Source organism: Macrobrachium rosenbergii, chromosome 31 (genome assembly GCF_040412425.1).
Source record: "Macrobrachium rosenbergii isolate ZJJX-2024 chromosome 31, ASM4041242v1, whole genome shotgun sequence".
Taxonomy (NCBI): Eukaryota; Metazoa; Arthropoda; class Malacostraca; order Decapoda; family Palaemonidae; genus Macrobrachium; species Macrobrachium rosenbergii.
In genome coordinates this window covers 14,882,884-14,902,883 of record NC_089771.1, presented here as the reverse complement: position 1 = coordinate 14,902,883, position 20,000 = coordinate 14,882,884, and the positions used below count along the sequence as shown (strand labels likewise).

General features: G+C 35.3%; 1 protein-coding gene across 3 annotated transcripts in view; it reads left to right on the top strand.

Moving 5' to 3' along the window:
* mAChR-B (muscarinic acetylcholine receptor) overlaps nt 1-20,000 on the top strand; it is a 520,252-nt gene that overhangs the window by 413,270 nt on the left and 86,982 nt on the right. Inside the window, exons 1-2 of one of the 3 annotated variants that reach the window (XM_067132297.1) lie at nt 1,934-1,990; nt 5,178-5,764. The exons of 1 other annotated variant lie outside the window; for it this stretch is intronic. The gene's annotated coding sequence lies outside the window, so the exon portion shown is untranslated. Of the gene's footprint in view, nt 1-1,933; nt 1,991-4,307; nt 5,765-20,000 lie in introns of those variants that run through there. One more of the 3 variants, XM_067132298.1, reaches the window with a different exon arrangement.

Below are 20,000 nucleotides of genomic sequence, written 5' to 3'. Positions count from 1 at the left end.
AGTGTGAAACGTAGGCTAAAATCTTTTATTGCCATAAAGTGGTTCTAATGTGCTTAGAGTAATGAATGAAATCAAGAATTAAATCTTTGTCGTAGCATTCCTCGTAATCCGGCCAAAAGGGGCCCTTTTAGAACTTACTGTACTGTAGAATTGGATGTTACCCCAAAAGTTAAATATGGTTAGGGTGCTGTATTAAAATGTTCTTAAAAACATATCTTGATTATTTTTTAACATTCATTAAGAAATTCAAACTATGCCTTTTTTATACTCGTTCCATAAAATTTATTGTTTTGTGATATGTAGAAAAACATTAAAAATAATAATTTTCCATTAGGCACTGACTATTTACTAACAGAACAAGTAAATCTAAAGCAAGAATCACACCAAAATAAGCTATACATATTGTAGCAGTGTATGTATACACACATACATCATATATATATATATATATATATATATATATATATATATATATATATATATACATATATATATATATATATATGTTATACATATATATATATAATACATATATATACATATACATATATATATATATATATATATATATATATATATATATATTATATATATATATATATATATATATATATATATATATGTATATATATGCACAGACAGGTAGACTGATAGACAGATATTCAAGTACCGTGCAAAAGAACATACATATTCAAATAAAATTAAAAAAAGATTATCAACTAAATCCCGTACTGAAAGTCGTGTTTAAACCTACAATAGAATAATTACAGAAAAGAAAGCAAACTGTTGAATGCAACCAGGTACCATCATGTAGATATGAATGTCCAGTCTGTGAAAAGAAAGGTTGCGTTCTATTTACCCTCACACCTTACCGACAGACAGAGAGAGAGACAAGTGTCATGGAACAATCTAAAATGCACGTGGATCAATATATCTCAACCGACAGACAGCATGAACTTGTGATACTATTTCCTCCATTGCTGGCGGCTGACACTGGCACCCTCAGTGCCAGTGCCAGGCGTGAAAGTCCGTCACAATATGACACCAGTGATAAGTAAGCTTGTGTGTATGTGTGTGTGTGCGTGTGCATATGAATCGCGCGAATAAATAAGCCGTTTGGGATTACCTGGATCGACAGCGAGGAGACACCGAGAGAGAGAGAGAGAGAGAGAGAGAGATCGCAGATCGCATCACAGAAATGGAGAGGAGAGACTGTTTGACATCTACGGAACGCGCTATGTAATCAAGTTTCGAACGCATTTACGTCTCTCTCTCTCTCTCTCTCTCTCTCTCTCTCTCTCTCTCTCTCTCTCTCTCTCAGTCGAATAAAGATTCATACGCACTGATGCTTTATGGTTGTCTGTTTTCCCTGCCGGTTCTGTCTCGGTATCTAGGACACGTCCAAGTATAATAAGATGTCGAACGTATTTATGATCTCTCTCTCTCTCTCTCTCTCTCTCTCTCTCTCTCTCTCTCTCTCTCTCTCTCTCTCTCTCTCTCTCTGTGGGAGAATATTCACAATAACAACGTTCTATGCACATTTACAGTCTCTTTCTCTCTCCCCCCCTCCCTCTCTCTCTCTCTCTCTGAAATGATCAACCTGAAAATATTCTATACGCATCTATAATATTTCAAGCACTTGTTCAATCGTGACAAAGGCATTTACTTTCTGTCTGTGGGAGAACTTTTCTCTCTCTCTCTCTCTCTCTCTCTCTCTCTCTCTCTCTCTCTCTCTCTCTCAATACTGTAGTACATGCGCTTACAGCCCACAACACTGCAAAAAAAAAGAAAGCGAAGAGTATCCACTATAGATGGGTGGGGCAACTGACGGGTGGAGGAATAAATGGGGAATGGAGGAGTGAGAGGAAGAAATGGGAATGGAGAGGAGAGAGAGAGAGAGCTGGCAGGTGACTGGTGGAAGAGTTGGCAGTTACAGGTGGGCTCCCAGTCGGACCTGTTGGCTCCGCTGTGCAGCGCTGACGTTGGTGGTGTCGGTGGTGGAGTATATCCCCCTCTCACCCTCAAACTCTCTCCCTCACACATACACCAACAAACAAACACACATAAAAAAAAACTTAAACCTCCTCTTCCTGCCTCCCTCCTGCCTTCTACCCCACCACCCATCCGGTCATAGGCCCCGCTGGACGAAGGGGCGTTGGTATTATCACCATCACACATTCGCGGGGCATTCTCGCTCGTTCCAGTCTGAGTGAGGTCCAGTGCTTGTGAATACCCTGTGAAATGCCTTGACCGGACCGAGAATACTCCAAGTATACGATTACGAGTCCCGTATACTCGACAGAAGACGGTGTGCTAAGCTTGCTGCTGCCCGCTTCCAAAACTCTCACGGTGAATACAACGCGTGATCACAGACTGTTTGGATTCAATGCGCCCGGTGTCTTGGACTTCCGATGGCTCAATGAATAATCCCAAGTGCGTCTTATACATTTGATGCAGCTGGACTGTTCATATCTTTGGTTACGAAGTGCTCATTCGTCATTTTTCCACATTTACTGTTTACCTAACCGGTTTACTTCCTTCCTCTGTAATACTTTTCGCTGGAAGCTTTTCCAGGCTGCTACTGGAACAAGAGGTCATTTTGTTCATGAACTGGATTCCAGGATATAAGTTGATTGAGGAAAGAAAACAAAATCTCTGTTTGAAATTGAGTCATTTTTGTGTTCAAATTCTTAAAACATGAATTCATTAATATGACTGAAAATCAAGCACGTACATGAATTCATGAAAATATAAGATTGTCTTAACAGAGAGAGAGAAGAGCGAGAAGAGGCAAGAGAGAGTGAGAGAGAGAGAGATCTTTAACACCACTATAACAGAGCTAATCACTATCACAAAGCTCTTTTGACACCGATCAAAACCGGTCCTGACCTAAGTGATTTCAAAAGGAAGAAATTCATTTAAAATGTTTCTCAAATAACAAATTCCCTATGAAGCACGAAAAATGATTTAGTCGAACAAGCACATAAGATCATTCTACCCAATAACAAATTGGTATCCGTACAAAAAAGGGGGGACGGGGAACGCTTCCAATTTATTGATACAGTCAGAGTAAAATGAAAACGAAAAGATTCTAACTGTTAGGTTTCAATAAATGTTAAAATTTTTACTAGGCTCTCTGTGCTGGCTATACCTATTATAGCTCTGTTTTGAAATCGCCTTCGAACAAAGATTAACGATAAAATTCTTTGGTTAAATACTGTACCTTTTCTTTGTAAAACTGTCAACTGAAAAAAACTTCCAAAGAGGCTTCTTTTAATCTTATTTTCAATTTATCTCTTCAAAGGTATTGGAGTCACGTTGAACAAAGATGTCCAAAGGATAATACGAACCGGATATATCAAAACAAAAATAAAAAAAGATACCAAAATGGGGAACTGTATATCCATGTTTTAAATTAGCCTCCTTTCAGCACGAATGGAGAGAGCCAATACGCGTGAAGGCTGACTTTTGAAAATATAAAATCAAAGCATTTACCATCAAGACAAACTGTCTTACTATGGACGAGATTTCGAGGACAAGTCCCTTGTTCTCCACAAACATTAAAGACACACTAATTCCTTTTAGAAAGAAATTTACACTAACAGTCCTACTTTCGTAAAAAAAAAAATCGAAACAAACTCTCTACATTTGGAAAAACTGGCCGAGAGACATCGCCCCTTCTTACACAGTTTTTAAGGGAAACTACAATATTTTTACACATTTTCGAGATACTACCTAAATCCACAGGAGACTTCACGAAACACAACTATATTCCTCTCGAAAATCATCAAGACACACAACTGTTTACAAACTGCTTCGAGAAAAAGCGACCTTACTTTCGACAAAAATAAACTAAATATGCTACCTTACTGATGAAGACCTTCCAGATAAAATTGCTCAGTTTCAAGGGACTTTCAAAAACTGACCTAACTTCCATGGGAACAAACATGAGGATAAATACTAAAAGCCAGTTTTACAGACACGAATGAACTAGAGAATCTGCTCCATTCTTTCTTTCACTCTCATCTTTGAATAAACAAAAACTTCTTTCACTCTCAATCTTTGAATAAGCAAAGCTTTCTCCCATACATATCACTACGTCCTCTCTCTCTCTCTCTCTCTCTCTCTCTCTCTCTCTTCGTCTTCTTCTTCTTTGAATAAGCAAAAACTTTCTTTTAATCTCAATCTTTGCATAAGCAAATCTATCTTGAATCATTCTCCCATACAATCACTACTCTTCTCTCTCTCTCTCTCTCTCTCTCTCTCTCTCTCTCTCTCTCTCTCTCTCTCTCTCTCTCTCTCTTCTTGCTCTTGGTCTCCTTCTTCTCCTCTCTCTCTGCTCACATATAGAGAAAAGAGAGAGAGAGAACACTCGCCCATCCTCTATATATAAAGTGGTTTAGTGTGTTCACTTCCCCAGAAAAATGGACCTAAAGTTGTCAGCCAAAGTTTCCAGCATCGCCTTCAACTACTAACTCTTTCCAAGTTTTTTTTCCTAGTTTGTTTTCTTTTTCTGAGTTTTTTTAAATATCTCGTCATTTTTGCCTAATATATCACTTCAAAAGGCATGGCTATTTTTCTTAATACTTTTACTCGCCCTTTACAAAGTTTGTCTTCATGTGAAGTTTAGTTTTTTTTTATTTTTAAACATTTTTTTAGTGGGTCTTCATTTTGACTTCTGTGTTTACGGACTCATCTCGATAAAAGTGGGAGTTTTATGGGCGTAGTTTTTTTTATTTCTTTTTTTCTCTGTCGATTGGGATAACGACAAGGAATGTGAAAACTCTGAAGAGGCTTGGGAGAGGTTGATGTCAATCAAACGCGAGGGAAATAATGAGAGAGGAGCCTTTCTAAAACATCTTGAGTTTCCTGACTACGTTATGTTCTTTTTTCATAGTTTGTCAGTGCCTTTTACGATCGTTTCTAACAACCACTTACTATCGCTCTGCATATCGTCATTTATGACAGTAGAATCTCATTCTTTTTGTGAAGAACATGATAAATAAAAAAAATAAATAATTAAAAAACATATCTGACTTCCGGATATCAACGTGTCATTTAATTTCCCAAGCACATAACCATCAGCTTCCCAATAACCAGTTTCGAAAGTAATTAAAAGCACCGAACATTTCAGTGATTATATTTTTTTATTGGAATGATTTTTATTAATTTTTCAGCTACGAACAAAATTAACCTGTAACTACGTGCTAGAAAAACCCACAACAAAATGAACAGGAATACACCTATTAGAAAAGACATGGGATTCTCGACTTTAATTTCTCGATTCCTGCTCGACTGAATGACGTGTCACTCGTGAACCTTCGAAATTTGGATAATGATGATGACATTGCAAATGACTGAGCGAGAGATTCCCGGACATATAAATGCGCAGAAAATACTGAACTATCAGTTTTATTCATTAAGAATGCAAGCGTGTTAAAACTATACCTGACACAGACGCGTGACGAAAATGTGATGAACAGAGTAAATAAATTAACAAAAGATCGAGAGCTATTCAGTCAACACGGACGCAGAAATTCAATCCTAGTTGACAGAAATGTGAATCGATCCTGAAACGGAATCCTGTAGAAAGTATAATAAAAAAAAAGAGACTCTTTCCTATGAGTGGAATGACCGACACGAGAAGCCCTCGCATTTCTGCAGAGAATAGAGTCACATGTTAGCCGAGGAACACTCTTTTGCGCCGAGTTCTTTGTGCTCCCGATCGAGAGAAGTGTGTGTGCCCAAGACTTACTGTCAAAAGGTAAGTCCTGTTGAGTTTAACAGGCTTTTCTTCCTTTAAGTCCTGCAGGGGGACACTGGGAATGGGGATATGTGTTAGGATAATGTTTGGACAGTGTCTTCTCAGATTCTTTCTCTCTCTCAGGGAGAAGGATTGTGAGGGTGGGGACACTTGTTAAGTGCTAAACGTTTCATTTCATAGGAAATACTATATTAGTGAATTTATCTTCTTAGGTACCAGTGTCGTGTTTGTGAGGATAAATAACCTTTAGAACGTTCAAAATATCTAGATCATTGCTGAAGGACAGATGTCGAAGGTTAGGATCCACTTACACGAAAATCTTACAAGTACATAAATATTTTCCATAGTTTTAAGAGTATGACATTGGAGTATCTCTTTCGTCAAAAATATCTGGGAACTAAAAACTTCTGTTTGAAAGCTGCCTTAAAATCCTGTATTTTATTTTGTGAAACTACAACGGGGCAAACAATTTATTTGGGATTTGAAATAATCTTGAAGGAATTTCAACTGAAGCCATAATTTCTACGTAATGCTATAAACGACGTTAAAACATTAAAATGAAAGAGAGAATCGTTAGGTTACTTTAGATTATAATAATGGTGAATATTTTATGTTTTAGAATTTTAAATTTTAAAACATCAAATATTCACCATTATTATGATTTAAAGTAACCTAATGAATCTCTTTCATTTTAATATTTTACTTCAATATTCCATTCTGGATTTGCAAATGACACGAGAAATGAAGATAATGTGACAAAAAATGTTGAAACGAACTAAACGAATTCACAGATCTGTGATTTGTTACAGTGATAATTCAACTAAATTCTGAAATTTTAGGTTTTCCATCTTACGACAAAAGACTTGAAGACATTGCTCTGCCAAATGCCTGACAAATCTGAATCAAATTGCAAAATATAAATTTTTGAAGGAATATCGGAAAAAGATAAGATTGCATTTGGGTATGATCTCATAAAATGGTTGGCCACAGAAGTATGAAATCTCTAAATTAAACTACAGTCTCCTAAGTTGAAATTACTAGCGACAGAAACACTTCTGCATGTCAAAATAATCATTCAAATTCTATATATTTACCTAACTTTGGATATTCACTAGCTTCAACTAGTTCTCTCATTAAATATAATAATAATTAATCTTTGCTAAAGCCTTTCTTTGATAAAGCTCAAATGAAAACTTATATCTCACGCCCTGACACCGAATGAAGACGTGTTTCTCGCTAAAAAACACCAATAAAACTTTATTTGAGGATTTTCTTATACTCAGATTTAGTATGAAAAAATTGTTGCCGTGAAACATTGGAAGGCTGAAGATTTGCAGAGGAAATGAAGAGTTTTTCTCACGAGTGTCTAGCAGGGATAAGATTGTAGCATACAAGATCAATAGAGCAACGATTTGCGCTTGTGAATATTTCATAAGGATAAAAATGCTTTCTTTGAAAATCATGAGATGAATGATTTTGTCAAAAGGACATCTAATAAAGAGTAAGATTTTGTCATGTAAACAGATAGTAGTAATTTTCTTTATGGAAAAGCTTTTAGCAATAATATTTCCGTCTGTGAGCCTCACCAGATCTAATATATTTTCCAGTGAATATTAAAAAGTGTTACGATTTTTAACACCGAATGCGTCAGTGATCCTTGGTCGCTGAGAACGAATAATTCACGATAAATCAATCAATTAGTATTCAGCATTCAAACTCTTTTCCCCCACGCGAACATCTAACAAGCATAAGCTTTTACGCTTTCTGGCTCGTCAGGGATAAACTCTCTGTTCTGAAATGCTTAAAGAAAAAGATTATAATGATGGCAAAGACTGAACTCATCAAAAATAGTGTACGATGTGAAAATTTAAGATAATTTTCAGATTTTCCTCTGTGAACTCCAGCAGAACTAAAGCTAAATGAACTGCGACACGTACATAACTAAAATTTCTAAAGTGGGAATCAGTGGTACTATAAAAGATTGATTTTCTGCTGCTAAATTCTCGATAAAAAAAAGAGGCAGAGTTGGCAAAGGCCTGCTCAGTCCACGAAAAATATTGAGAAATCGTAGAACTAGAACAGGGTTCTCAAAGTCTTCCTTTTTTTTCTTTCGAGTGCAATGAATTATGGAGTGAAATGTCACAGTGGTATCTTTATTTATCTGCTTCAGCACGACTTGCAAATGTGAATGAGGGCTAAAGACTCGTCCAAATTAGCTATTTGTCGACTGAAACAGAAAATACTGAGGGAGATTTACTGCACGATGCTATAACATTTCTTTTATTCCAGTTTCAATGTGTCCGTTGAAATTATCGTTTGAAAAGGAAAAAAAGTATGTATATTACATACATTATAAACTAAACTGACAACAGTTTTCTTAATACCTAAATTATTGGAACAGAAAAGTCTGGCAAAGAAATAATATATATACGAGTATATACATATATATATATATAAATTTTTTTTTTCATGGAATGTCTTGCTTCGGCTTGCAACGGCTGCATTTACTCGCCCCCCCCCCACTTCGTATGCAATGCACTTTGTGAAATGAAATGCAGACATACGTTCACAGGCGCAGACACGTACACATATACACAGCATTAGTGAAATGATGAAGAGTTCATTTTACCAGGTTTGTTCCAACTCTGGCGTGTTTCATCTCTCGAATTTTATATATATACATACACATATATATACACAAACACATATATATATATGTATGTGTGTGTGTACTTCTTTCCTTTTCAAACGATAATTTTAGCGGACACCTTGATATTGAAATAGATGTTCTAACATCGTGCAAAAAATTGATATATACATGTATATATATACATAAATATGAATACATATACATATATGTGTATATATATCTACATTATATGCATATATATATATGTTTATACTGTATATATCAGAAGAGTAAGATTTCCATGTGACGAATTCCGAGTTTCTGTCAAACAAGAACCTTAAAAGCTAAAATTCGAGAGATGAAACACGCCAAAGTTGGAACAAACCTGGTAAAATGAACTCTTCATCATTTCACTGATGCTGTGTATATGTGTACGTGTCTGTGCCTGTGGGTGTATGTGTGCATTTCATTTCACAAAGTGCATTGCATAAGAAGTGGTGGGGGGGATAAATGCAGCCGTTGCAAGCCGAAGCGAGACATTCCATGAATTGCTCATGAGGCTTCAAAAATCGCTGCGTAAATGGGCGGATTGACGAGTGACACCATCATCGACCTCGCTTTGACGTAACAGCGATACGACGAAAATGGAAAATAAATGAGCTTAAATAAATCTCAGGAGGAGGAGGAGGAGGAGGAGGAGGAGGAGGAGGAGGAGGAGGAGAAAGAGCGTTACTACCAGTCCATTAAAAGATGAAACGACAAGAACAGCCACGGAGAGAGCGAAGAGTGTGTCAATACTGAGGAGATTTAAACGAAAAAAAACATCGAAACTCCCATGGCTGAGAGACTTGTAATCACTGCGGTATATCGGAAACTACTGAAGAGTTATGAAAGTTTGAAAGATAAAGTCTAAACAAAAAACAGATTATGAAAAAACGCCAGACATACAGAAATGGAAGAGAGCTGTGAAGCAAAGTCGTGTGAATATTTGGGGAGGTGATACAAGCAGGTGCGCACACACAAAGTGGGGAAAAGGAGGAAATTAAATGAGCATGAGGTAGCGGGAAGAAAGGTTTGGATGAGAAAGAATGTAGACGAAATGGTAGCAGCAAAAAATAAGTATTATGTAAAGGTGAAAAGCACCTTAAGGTAAATACAAATGCAAGTTATTTTTGGCAGATGAGTACAACACATATCAGAGAAAAAATCAATTACAGAAAATGAGGAAATGTGACGGGACATTATTGTAAAAAATGTAAACAAAACAATTTCACGTAAACATGAAAGTGGAGTTTGATGAATTAATGAAACCACGAAGAAGAATTAAGTACACATAAAAAATGAGGGGAAGGAAGAATAAACTTTTTAATACAACTGAGGGAAAACGAAAGAAAAGGAAAGACCTTCAGCAATTACGAATTATGGAAAGTCCAAACAAAATCTGAAGAATGAAATTGAAGAATTGGAAAAAGGAATATCAACAGGGAACTTCGGGAGAGAGTCAAATCGAAAATCTGACAGAAACGTAATAGAGTGAAACACAAGACGAACTGCAGAACTAAATTCTTGTCCGGTTTGACAATAACAATAACAATAATGATGATATAGAGCCACATTCTCTACTGCATCTGATTTTAAATGGAAGTAAATTGCTCACCTAAAGTTATAGTCCAACTGCTGAGTTAACGAAGCAGCTTCTGAAACAAATGAATAATAATAATAATAATAATAATAATAATAATAATAAATAATAATAATAATAATAATAATAATAATAATCACTTAAACACTCAAAAGTCTCGTATCGTTCTTATTGCAATAATGACAACAATATTTACTTGCTGATAAAATCAAATAAGGCTGACCCTCCAAAAGAGAGGTAATAATAATAATAATAATAATAATAATAATAATAATAATAATAATAATAATAATAATAATAATAATAATAATAATGTGATCAATTTTAAACGTGTAATAGACCTACAGTATATCATTTTTACTGCAATAATGACAATATTTACTTGATAAAATCAAACAGTTTCACCCTGCAGGAGAGAGAGAGAGAGAGAGAGAGAGAGAGAGAGAGAGAGAGAGAGATTCTTCTAAAACTTCAAACATGAAAATTCCTGGTAGTATAACCAGACTACTACTTCGAGATGTACAAAATAGTCTCGAGAAAACTACTGTGGGAGTAAGTTCTAACTATCGATTACGAAGCATATCAGTCACCTGGCTTATTCAAGTAACCTGTTCACCGTTCATGATAGCGAGTCTGTCTGATAATAAAGACTTGATTGAGTCATTTAATATTGACTGATTAAAATCCTGGTGCCGACGTTTCCACGTCATTAACGCTGAAAATTCGTTAGCACAGGCGATTATAATCATTTCATAATTACGGAGGGATGGTATGTTTAATAAAAACTTTTCTAGATCCGTAGTGATGTTAGGGTTAAATGGTTTTAACAGCTGTGTAATGATATTTGAACACTCGCGAGAATATACTGAAATGCATATTATATATATATATATATATATATATATATATATATATATATATATATATAATGTAATATATATATATGAATACGTACGTACGTATGCAAGTACGCACGTATGTGTGCATGTCAATGCAAGACTTAAAACGCTGTGACGTTCTCATCACAAAATAAGTCATGACTGACTAAGCATTTGTAAAATGGAATTAAAAGTAATGATTTCTTTAATCTTTATCACGGGGAAAAGTCCCAGCCACTTTTATCACCCTTTCATCATCATATCAATTACATGTGGGAACTTCGAGCCTGCCATTCGTCACTTAATTGTATTTTAAAGTTATATTCACATGTCGACAGTATTCACGTACAGTTTCATCATCATACAATCATTTACGCTGTAAAGTAATAATAAATTTATCGCAGGTTTGCATGGCAAGTCTGTCTATAGGATAATAATAATAATAATAATAATAATAATAATAATAATAATAATAATAATAATAATAATAACACAACTAAAATTATCAATAATTTTGCTATATCATTAATATACATCAAAATATATACACTGCGCTTTCAAGAACTCTGTCAGTTATAATTATTCACTCATTTCAAAATAATATCCCAGACGCTGAATGAAAATGAAAAATAAACCGTTCATATTGCTCATTCATTTATTCTTCATAGTTATGCTTAGAGTGTAGCAAAATCTCATCATTCTTTGAAAAGGCTTCTAAATATACCAAGAGCTAATAATACGCGTCAAAATGAAATTAGTTTCTTCCCATATTCCTCCTGAGGTAGTCCTTATTAGCGTCCTTTTGTCCCGGCCATAATAGACCGTTATCTTTATTCAATTTTTTAACAGGGATTCGGATTAATTTTTGGCAGTTTCGTCAATGCAGACCCACTAAATCTCTCTCTTCAATCATATTCCGACACCCATGCGCTCTACTGGCTCTATTCAGGCAGTAATGGGCATAATTAAAACGACATTCAAAAGAGGGCATATTCATCCATCCATCCATCCATCTCTCTCTCTCTCTCTCTCTCTCTCTCTCTCTCTCTCTCTCTCTCTCAAATTATATCGTAAAAAACTCTCAGAGTGAGTCTTTACCCTCTGGATATATCTGCTTGCCTTCTCTCTCTCTCTCTCTCTCTCTCTCTCTCTCTCTCTCTCTCTCTCTCATGGGCTTGATCAAAAGGCAATACTAATCATTTATCATCTATCACATTTTTTTCCATGCATAGACTACCGTAGTATGAACACATAATATTTCCATTAATATATGACTGTATTTTTTAATTGCTTTATATTACTGTACCTTGAATTATACTAAGGATTTTTAGCTTACCTATAGAACCTTTATAAAAAAATTTTAATACTTTCTTTTTGAGTGGTAAATTCTTCACAGAATTTAAGATGCGTCATATTTCCGTAATTCAAAATTCTTAATAATGTGAAAAATCCGCATCCAGAGTAAGGACGTTCATTTCAATGCCTCTTTGAGGAGACGGAATGACTGTCATCTCTTGGAAAGAGAAGTCTCTTGTTAGGTTTATTTCTTGTCTCTGACAGTAACATAATAACCGTTTGTCATTTTCATTTTCATTGTTAGTATTTGGGAAGGAAGCCCTTTTTCTAACACGTTAATGTTATTTTTTCAATTTCTAAATCTGCCTTATTGTTACTTATACTGAAGAAGAAGGGGCGCCTTTAGTTTCTAGTCATCCTACCAGGATGATCAGAAGGATATGGACACATCCTCTGGTTACAGGAAGAAGCATTCCAAAGGAATTCTTAACAAAGAACCTCTCCGTTCATCTTCAAGAAAGATAAGATGACATCATAAATGGACCACTGGTGGTTGGTTTGGTTAAACCAAGAAGGCCTTATGCCTGCAATTTAGCCTGGAGGGAAGTGTGGGTAGGTGTGAAAGGGAGTCTGAAGTTGAATAGAATGACAATGTCGTCATCTTGATTATGATCATTGAAACCTATTATTATCTGTAGTAATCGTAACATACAAAAAAAATAAGAACAATTATCAAATCTTAGTGTTTACATTACCAATATATCCTGTAATCCCTACATATAGGGTGTCATTTATCCTATTTTGTGAGCAAAGAATACCATCTCTTGTTGTCAAACATGCCATGGCAGAAACAGACTCTCTCTCTCTCTCTCTCTCTCTCTCTCTCAGAAGTTCCTCGAGTCCCAATTAAGTTGTTTGCCACTTTGAGTGAGAACCTCCTTCGCTCTTCAGTTGACTAAAATTAATCATTTTTCACAGTCTCGTCCACAAGACAAAATCACGCCATCTTTTCAGAAAAATTTTCGAAGTTTCTGGCTTTGAAACGATTTTCTTAGTTGATATATTTGGGCTAGATGTCGGTGGTGCCTATGGGTAAGAAATCTTATGAATGAACTTGGGAGTTATAGCCAAGGGTGTGAAGATATTTTTAAAGTTAATTTTCATTCTCCTGTCAGGCTTACATCACCGACAGTAAGACAGAATGATTTTAAAGGCATTATGAAATATCCATTCAATCGTCCTTCTTGTGTAACATTTCGTAGAGTAACCTCGTAACCAGGTGCCATTTGCATTCCGTTCTTAGGGATTTTTGAGTTACCTAGGCACCCAGAGGCCGCTTTAGTGGCAAGATTAATTCATTTATTACAGGATTCCTGTAATAGATTAAAGGCTGCCCAGTTATATGCCTCACACATTGGGGGATTTTATATGGAAAACATTTAGGATGAATGTTATATGTCTTTTTTTTTTAGCTAAGCAATTTTCTTGGAGATTCTGGGCAAAGGTAAATGGAAACAGTGCCTACGTATTCAGCAAGTCAGTGCTGACGAGGGCCTGACGTCAGTCTGGCTTCTCATGGAGGCAAAGGGCATCGTGCCCTGGGTGATGCGCTGGCTATGTCACCGGGAGTCGTCAAGTTCCGGTTAGAGCGTTCGTTTGTTCGCTTTCATGGGCGTGTCATAGTAGGTGTGAATGATTCAACTGGAGTACAGGTTAGACATTTCAGGATTAGATTCCCGTGAGCTCAAATCCGCTTTCCTGGAAGACTTTGTGACTGCCTGTGAGGTGAGCTGAAACTTTATTCTCAAAAAACCTGAATGGGTTTTATTAACGTTGTTTAACATGTACTGACTCTTTGCACTGGTTACCATGTTTGAATATCTTTCTCCCCATTTATTTTTATCTATGTTTCTTTGATTTTTATTGATTTTTTATTTTACCAAGTTTAATTATATGCATTACTTTTGGGGTTGGTAAAGTGGGAAAACGTCCCACATTTATTTTTCTCTGTGCCTATTTTTCAAAGCTGTGTTTTTCCCTTTGTTTCCTCAGATGTATTGAATACAGGTCAATATAAATGGAGGGGAATGTGACTTATCATGGCTACGGTCGTGTTTGACTTATTTTGACTCTTTGACAGCAAGGAACTCAAACAGTGGACTTTAGCACTGTGTTATATTTTACTTGTTTAATTGGGTTAACAATTCTGGGATGCAGATATTCCCATTTCATTTCCTATTTTTGATTCAATCTATTTACCGCTGCTAGACCACTGAATAAACTATTTTTGCAGACATGTTTTTGCTGATCTTCATAGTAGTTAGTGTGATTAGTGACTTGATAGAGAGAGAGAGAGAGAGAGAGAGAGAGAGAGAGAGAGAGAGAGAGAGAGAGAGGGGCGTTGATGAGAAAGAGAGGATGTGCTTAGCAAGTAAGCAGGCCAGCCATTGCTACCGTGGTATCTTTGAGGTATAAGTTGATTATGACACTGATCTTATAACAGATGTGGAAGGCGATTATGACCTTATCTGACCTTGTATAATAGGGTATAATATATATACTACGTCTTTTAAGAATACTACGACAAATAAAATATAAATCGACGGAAAAACACGTGCAAATATAAGTAAAGTAAGTACACGTTCCATACTTCCCTATTTACTAGAGACCACAAGGCCCAAATTATCCCCAGGGGTAGAAAATGCAAACCAGAAATTGGCCGAGTCAAAAGATATGCCTTTCCCCCAGATAACCTCCGACGACCACGGGGGCGGGGGTGCCAATTCAGGAGACTGTTATGACAGCATATTTGGGGCCTTTTATTGCTGCTTCCAAACCGTCTCAACTCTTTCCATTAGCCTGACATTTCGCTGAAATTGTCATTCCGCCCGGATCATTTTATGAAGGCGATGTTCATTTTTTTTTTTTATCTTTCCCATTATTGGCCCGCTCTATCGTTCGCGATTCTTCTCCTACCCCTCTCGCAAGGGCGACGAGGAATAACGCGAAATAAAAGAGCTTCCAAAATTTATTTTCTGGGACTTGACTAGACGGCTCGATGGATACGGCTTCAAAATTTGATTCTCTCTCTCTCTCTCTCTCTCTCTCTCTCTCTCTCTCTCTCTCTCTCTCTCTCTCTCTCTCTCTCTCTCTCTAACTCTCTTTTATATTCATCAAGATGTTTAAGCGCCTTCTATCATAGCCACCCTGGCTGAAACAATCCCAGTTAACTGATAACCACTTAAATCATTTCTTCTTTCGTCCGAACATACCCATTCCATTTTTTAAAAAAAATTGCACCAATCCCCCCCCCCAACCTAGGTCAATCTCGGGCTACTCTGATAGCCCCTGGAACACGAAAAACAAAGTACCTCTTAAGATAATAATAATAATAATAATAATAATAATAATAATAATGAGAAATATTATTATTATTATTATTATTATTATTATTATTATTATTATTATTATTATTATTATTATTATTATTACCAGTGCCAGTATTAGCAGTAATCTTCGTGGCATAATCATTATAAAGAAAAAAAAACCTAATCTCCCCATGAAAACCATCAACACAACCAAACAACCCTTAATGAACAAGCGCTTAAGGGTGAGGATCTAATTCCAAACTATCGCAGTTTACGAGAAATTCCGACGGTGCGACGCCTCAGCGCCACAAATCACCCCATTAACCGATAGTTAACTGCCGTGAAGTTAAGGGGTACGGGGGAGGAAGTGGGGGGAGGGGGAAATCTATTAACGAAAGCAGAATGTAATTAACAAAATTCGGCTCAGCTTATAATGGAGGTGTTATTCCCCCCAGCCATACACCGGAAAGGGCGCTTAACAAGCCTAATGGGAGCCGCTAATGGTATGTCCTAAATGGAGAGATGGGAGGGGAGAGGAGGGGGAGGAGGGAGGAGGGGGTGCTCTGTAATGGTATCGGTAGACAATTTACATCTAACGTGGTTTGGCTGGCGCTAATGGCACCGGTATTGGATGCTGTGTCATCATCTTGCTAACTTCATCTTGGGACGGGGGATGAACAAGACTGATTATTATTATTATTATTATTATTATTATTATTATTATTATTATTATTATTATTATTATTATTATTATTATTATTAGGACCTCGTGACCGCTCCACTTTCTCATTTTTTTATTAAGTTTATCTTATAAATCAAGAGAAAATCGAAATTTTATTATTATTATTATTATTATTATTATTATTATTATTATTATTATTATTATTATTAGTTTATTATTATTATTATTATTATTATTATGCTTTTCCAGGTTAACATGCCACATACCTAATGTCATTATACTGCAAATAGAATATAATATCAGTAATGTAATACAAAAAACTTAGCAAAGTGTTACAAGACAGTAAAACAGCGTACATTAAAATATATGTAGTTTCTAATTAAGTAACTTACTCTCAGATCTGGAAACTTCTCATAACCCTTCTCGTTAAGGAGAGAAGCGTAATTAATTACTTATTAGTCACTCACCCCAATTTCGCAAACAAACAAATAGACTGCTAAGGATGAGAAAGTGATTACAATCCTGGACTTCACAAGTACACAAATGAATTATGCAAATTATTATTTCTATTGTCTTTGAATCTGCATAGAAATAAAACAAATATTTCCTTTGATGAACATTTAACCATTTGCAACAAGTTTTCAACTGAGTAGTTTCCTTTCAGCTCTACCAAGAATCACCCTGATAATGAAAATACATCCTGTGATCTCTCTCTCTCTCTCTCTCTCTCTCTCTCTCTCTCTCTCTCTCTCTCTCTCTCTCTCTCTCTCTCTCTCTCTCTCGTTACAAGTTAATCAGTTACTCCTAATTTCAACTACATATCCGAAGACACGAACCACACAAAGATAATTGTTCTGAGGCTCTCTCTCTCTCTCTCTCTCTCTCTCTCTCTCTCTCTCTCTCTCTCTCTCTCTCTCTCTCTCTCTCTCTCTCGTCATAAATCAATCAGTTCCCCCTAATCTCCACCACATTTCCAAAGGCATGAATTACGCCATAACCACACAAGCTAACCGTTTCTCTCTCTCTCTCTCTCTCTCTCAGTCACTAATTAATCAGTTTCCAATAATCACACGATAAATACAAAGGTGCGAATTCCACGATAGCCACGCGAGCTAATCGCTCGCTCTCTCTCTCTCTCTCTCTCTCTCTCTCTCTCTCTCTCTCTCTCTCTCTCTCTCTCTCTCTAGGTACTTTTCCTCCCCTTTAGAGCCTTGTTACTCCCAACACTTGGTTACATTTGAGTCGTATTAATTTACTTCATCAGTAAACTTAAAAGCTCTCATTCCACTTGACCAATCACATTGTCTCAATTACTCCAATCCGATTTCCAATTGGTTCGCGTCCCGTCCTTCAGACGGAAGTTCGAGTGATCATTAACTCATAAGTGATTGGGTCTCGAACAGCGTTGCCAGCCAGGCCTCGATTTTCGTTTGCTAAGGAGCTGGTAACACTGGCGTGTAAATGTTTGGTCAGTGGGAAGTGGCAGTGTCAGAGGCCTAGGTATTTCATGGGAGGTCATTTATGCCTTAATTTGTTGTTATTTATCTTATTCAATATTTAGATTTTTAATATATTTATCTTTTGATCTACTATAACATATTCAAGAGAGCCTCTATTATTATTATTATTACTAATATGTAATAAGACTATTCCTTTCGTATAAAATAAAATTGCTGTCAACTAGCAGAGCAATCACAAATAGAACATTTATTTACAAAATTCATACAAACATATGTAATGACTGACAGACACATATATGGTTTGCACTGTTGTCAATAAGACGATCGTTTACTGTACGGTTTCAGCATCTTTTATATTATTAAAATTATTGTTAGATTAATCTCACCTATTTACTTCAAACGAGTCAAAAAATAATTTAATAATAATAATAATAATAATAATAATAATAATAATAATAATAATAATATTATTGTGTTATTATTATATATATTAATGTGTGTATTATTATTATTATTATTATTATTATAAGATATATTTTGATACACAACCTAAATAATTTATCACATTTAAAATCAAGATTCCATGAGACACAATGCCCCACGAAAAACTGAAAAACCTCGAATATAAATATGGTAAAGCAATTCAAAAATCCAAATAAAAATTAAACAAACAAATAAAAGCATCACAAGAAAACAGCAACCAAAAACGTCAAGAGAAATTGAGTTCCCAAACATAAGGCAATATCTTACTCTTCGAAGTGCAGCCTCGGTGAGAATCTATAATCCTAGATATAATCAGAACCGTATGCTGGTAAGCTACTCCCTCACACATTTAGAGCTGGAACCTCCTCGATGAATAATAGATTAAGGCAACAACTATGCTGGATATATCACGGCTGCTCAGGGAGACGGGTCTGATAGAGGCAATTTCCCCAAAATAAAGATTGATGCAGCCCAGTACGAATTGTTCATCTCAGTGAGGTGGGAAGATGTAACTGGTACGTCTTGCGATTTAGAAACTAATATGTTCACGAGATGGGAATGTTTATGGGCTCATAAAGGACGTTAAAAAGCAGGTTTTAGAGACTGTGGATTGCAGAGGCTTTTAGGAATACAAAAAATTATAATAATGTTATCAAGATATAGTTATTATTCTACGAGCTCTTTCCAAAAGAATGGATTTGTTGTGGATGATAAAGAAAAACAGAAATTGTCAAATGATGCAGTCTTAACGCAACTTCAATGGTCAATTTACTATGAATATTTAATCCGTATATATATATACATATATATATATATATATATATATATATATATATATATATATATATATATATATATATATATATATATATATATATATATATATATAGCTTAATAATGAATAATATTTTATATATATATATTATATATATATATATATATATATATATATATATATATATATATATATAACAATGATGAATAATATTGCCAAAACCAGGAGGAACATTCTTTATTATACAAGCTTTCGAGGTATAAAACCTCACCATCAGGCTGAAAAACCGACAAGATGAAAATCAGTGAAATGAAGATTTATTATGACAATTCATTTTATTGTAATTTCACTGATTCTCATCCTTGTCGGTTTTTCAGCCTGATGATGAGGTTTTATAACTCGGAAGCTCTTCTTGGCAATATTATTCATCATTAAGCTAAGATTTCCAAGTAGCTGCCCAATTACTGAGAGTATATATATATATATATATATATATATATATATATATATATATATATATATATATATATATATATATATATATGTGTGTGTGTGTGTGTGTGTGTGTGTGTGTGTACATACATATACATATATATACACATAAATTTGTATGTATGTAGACATGCGTGAAGGTATATACACAACTGAGAAGGATATGAAATAGACAATAATTGACAGGCAGACAAACAAGATAAAAAGAAAACTAAACAAATACGCATATGTTAAAAACATCATTTTCAATATCCTCGATTAACGAATGTGAAGATTTTTTAATCGTGCCGTGAAATCGTGTCATACTTAATCAAAACATCAAATCTGACATCCAAAGTCGAATTTTTTTATTTCTTTGTGCAAGCTCAGCAATGTCATCTGCCATAAAAATTTGACTACTCGAAGTCACTGAAGTTGGTTGAACAGTGATATTTTTTTTTCATTCGTACTACGACTTTTGTTACATTAAAATTTGAAATGTATTCGTACGAAATGTGATTTTTTAAGAGTTTCGAACAATAAATGAAACGT